Genomic DNA, 4402 nt, shown 5'->3' with positions numbered 1-4402 from the left:
AAGTGAGCGAAATCGGACGGAGGTTGTTAATGTTTACCTCTTTGCCCGATTTAATTTTTTTAGGGACTTTACCGATTTAGGGATAAAGCTGACATCTGCCGATTTCCACGCTAGAGGCAGTTTACCAGTTCTCCAGCACTCATTGATGTAATCCGTCAGGTGGCCTAGCGTCTTCTTGTTCATGTTGGCGAGCAAGCCTACCGTGATGTTGTGATGTCCTGGCGCCGTACCTCTTCTCATGCTTAGTAGCGCCACCTGTATTTCTTCTTCTTCGAAGGCCCTGTCGAGTTCCGGATTACCCTTGCCTTGATACTGCAACAGAGGCTCGTCATCTGTGGTCGTGCAGAGGTAATATGCTCGCGAGGGCTGCCACCAGCTGCTCATTTGTACCTGCATAGCCATGGAGTGCTCTCTTGACGTTCCGCTGCTGCTCTCCCCTCGTCTTGCTGGGCTCGATCAGGCATCGCAGGAGGTTCCACGTGGACTTGGCGCCAAGCCCGGCTCTCAATGAGTCGCACGTGGTTAGCCAGTTGCTCTTGGCCAAGGTCCACGCGTATTCCTCTGCTTGTCGTGTGATTTCAGCGATTTTGATTTTAAGCTTGCGTTGGAGTTTTTGCTTCTTCCATATTCCGGTGACGCCTCTCCTGGCCTCTCAGAGGTGGAGCTGGTGATTGTCGATTGCCGGGACATCCTCTGAGATCTGCAGCGTTCTGGTGAGTTGCTCCGTGGCAGCTAGCAGCTATTCAGCCCACTTCTCATATTCTTCGATAGGCGAATTGGGTTGAGGATCCTTGGACTCTCGAAAAAGCGACCAGTTCCCAAGTCGGGCTTGTCCCCTGTGTTTGCGATGCTTGTTGTAGTCTAGGCATATTCGCAGTATATAGTGCTCACTGCCTAAGGCTTCGTGCGTATTTTGCCACTCGCAATTTTTCTACATTCTTGACTAGCGTTAAATCTGGGCATGTGTCTCTTGACACGGTATTGCCTATTCTGGTAGGATGCTGCGGGTCCGTCAGAATAGTGAGAGCCATATCCGATATTGCTGCTGCCGATTTCCTGCCTTTTAGGTTCTCGTTGTGGTAACCCCAGAGAAAGCTGCACGGATTAAAATCCCCCACTATAATTAGAGATGCGGATTTGGCAGCCTGCGCTGCTTTCTGAAAGATTTTGTCAAAGACTGCTGTCCTGTGTTTCGGCCGGCTGTATATGTTTAGTATGTACGCCTCTTTACTGGAGCGAGTGTTAGATACAATACAAATAAACACATGTTCTATGTCAGCGTTGAGCTCTAGGTCTATTGTTGAAGCCGTACTGTCCTTATGTACAAGTATACAGGTCGAATTGCTAGTTTGATGCCTTGTGTACGACCTGAGTTTAGCTTCCACATTAACGTCTTGTAACGCGATTACATCCGGCCTCTCGTCTAGAGAGTCCACATACTGTTGCAAGGATTCCCGCTGACGTTTAAAACTCCTGCAGCTCCATAGTAATATTCGAGCCATGTTTCAGACTGGAAGAGGTCAGTACTTGTTGTTCTGTACTCAGGTCAAGCAGTGCCATCAGACGCAATCTATCTGCCTGGTACTCATTTTCCTTGTCAATCTGGTTTTTTTCGTGCGCGAGCATTCAGCGAATTCCTGTTTCATTTAATTTCATTTCATTACCTTAAGTACCCCTTGAAAGGGGTATTACATAAGGGGTGGGAATACATTAGTACATAATTTGCATAATATGCAACTGAACACTCAAATAACAAGAACAACAAAAAAACTACATTAGCTAAAGTGTTACATACGTCAGCGCAAATACATAGACCTAAATAATACAAACTAAATACGCACGAGCATATAAGTCTGTTACCACAAGTCACTTTCATTGTGAAAAGTGCGCAGTCACACTCTCCATAAACGTACAAGGGCGAATGATGGCGGCGATTTGGTGGGCAGGCTGTTCCAATCTGTAGCGGCATGGCAAAAGAATGAGGCGGGAAAAGGTAACATTGTGCATTCGAGGGCGGCCCACTTGAAGAGTGTGCCGTGTATGATGAGATGTTCGGGCGGCGGGGAGGATATAGGGTGGTTGATGAGGTAGATTCCTCGTTGGCGTCGCCTATTCTCCTCGCACGGGCGTGGTACGTCGGCTTCTCTCGCGCCTGCGGCGCTCGTGCTGTGTCAGTCATGCCGGATTATACCTTTTGCGCGCCTTACGGCGCTCTACCTTAAAGACAACATCACTAATTTTCCCGGGGGAGCAGTAGGGGCCGGAGTGGAGACCGGGCCTGCTGTGCTGGAGCAGTATTTTTGCTCGTGCCAGGCTTTTTGTATGCTGCTCTCCGTGACTTTTCATAACATTTTAACTAAAAAAAAAGGCTTTTGAAAAGTCACGGACAGCACCAAAGGAAAACACTGGCACGAGCGATGATACTGCTACAAGAGAGCAGGCCCGGTCTCCACTACGGCCCCTACTGCTCCTCCGGGAAAATCAGTGATGTTATTTTGAAGGTACAGCGCCGTAAGGCGCGAGAAAAGTATAATATGGCATGGCTCTTGTAGCCGTGCATTGGCTTTTAAGGCCCATCATGTCGGCTATTATTGTGGCTTGGCCAGCGGGCAGTATAATTTTTTTTTTTTTTCAGTTCGGCAAGCACAGTAGCAGTATCACGACCAGGATTCGTTTCAATATCCCCTGACTGTAACAAAATAGATCTAATCACACTACGACACTCACAAGCCATATCAAAGCAGCACTGCGGGCTCGGAAGCCGCACCAAAAAGTAATTGCTAGTTCTCTTAGTATAAAAGCAGTCTGGTTCACAAACCTGCATGACGAACAAAAGTGGATTACTGGTGTGTGTTGTAGCACAGCAACCGAGCCCACAGAACGCGGGCGATGGCCGTGGTTCCTTTATAGCTGCCTCTGCGATGGTTGTCGATGAGAGCAAAGCTCTCGGTACTTGGTCAAGCATCCAGTTTTGAGGTAGTGGCGCGGTTGGACAGGCGGAATGACTGTCGACACGTATGCGCCAACTAGTCACGTCAATCCCGGTGCGCAGATCTGGCGGTTCCTTCACGACGTTCGCTGACATCACTATCGCAGGCAATAGCACGCGTGTGGCAGCAGAAACGAAAAGCTGCATGGCGAACAGAAGTGGGTTACTGGTGTGTGTTGTCGCACAGCCACCGAGCCCACTGTAACTTTTTACGGTCAATCCTAATTTCATAGGCTCGGAGTTTTGACAGATGCGGCTCCAGCATTGTATGTATTGTCCGCTTCGCCATTCCAAGTTCTGCTCAGTTTTCTTGCTTAGCATCTCTTCAATTCTTTCTACGCTAGCCTGTAGGCTTGGTACCATGCAAGATTTCATTTTTGCGATTTCCTCCTGCATTCGCTTTTTCATATTTTCCATCCATGCACTGAATTTATGTGTAATTGTGTCCGCGCCCGCGCTCGCCGCACGCTCCCCTATCGCAGGTACAGCTGCCAACGCCACGTCGCCGCCCGACGCCTCTCGCCCGATTTCTGACGTACGTGGGGGTAACTTAGTCGCAATACCTGACGTCGGAGGAGGAGGGTTGTCCTCCTCCATCGCCTGCGCCGAGGGTACCTGTGGTGGTATACAGTTCTCTGGAGCGTTCGCTGCGGTCTTCTAAGTTTTTTTCTATTTCTATCCTGAGCCTTTCGTTATCAGCCCTAAGTTTCTCATCAGCCAACGTGAGGGGAGGGAAGGCAACCACATCTGCCCAGTTCACCTTGTTGATGCTCGTTTTGTTTCCGGGTTTGAGATCTGGCTCGGGACCATCATGCTTATCTGCTGGACGACCGCCTCCCCCAGGGCCCCACTGAAGGCTCTCGCATGCGGCCGAGGCGAAGGGGGCTCCCCCCCCGTCCGAGCTTGCAGGGCGGGGGCTTGGCTCGTTCCAGCGTTCCTGGATTCATGTTGCTGGTTGGCCTTTTCCATTGACGGGCTTCCGCGTGGCTTCAGTTCCAGCCCCTCCTCTCCTGTACTTTTGGTTGCACTGGATGGACGGTGGACCCCGTGGGACGAGGGCCCCCGCAAATGAGGCAGCTGGGTTGTCACTCGTGGCCCTCTTCTAGATGCGTCTCACCGCAAGCCTCGCATCGGCCGGCCTGCGGATTAAGGCAAATATCGGCCCGATGTCTAATCGTGCCGCAGCGTGGACAGGCTGGTGTCGTCCTTGCGAGTTGAGGCGAACCGGCACAGCTTCTCCCCAGTAATAAACGTTGAAAGGCACCTTCGGCCCTCGAACGTGATCAATGCTACGATTGGATCTAGCCCTAATTTTTGGACTCCTACCCACTGGAGTCCTCCTGGGAGTAATGGGCCTGAGTAATATCCGCTTCAGTGGCCTTAGGGGCCAATTGAATGACACCACGGCTTTTA

This window comes from Dermacentor silvarum, chromosome 2 (assembly GCF_013339745.2).
Source record: "Dermacentor silvarum isolate Dsil-2018 chromosome 2, BIME_Dsil_1.4, whole genome shotgun sequence".
In the NCBI taxonomy this organism is placed as follows: Eukaryota; Metazoa; Arthropoda; class Arachnida; order Ixodida; family Ixodidae; genus Dermacentor; species Dermacentor silvarum.
Note: the sequence above shows the minus strand (reverse complement) of the source record.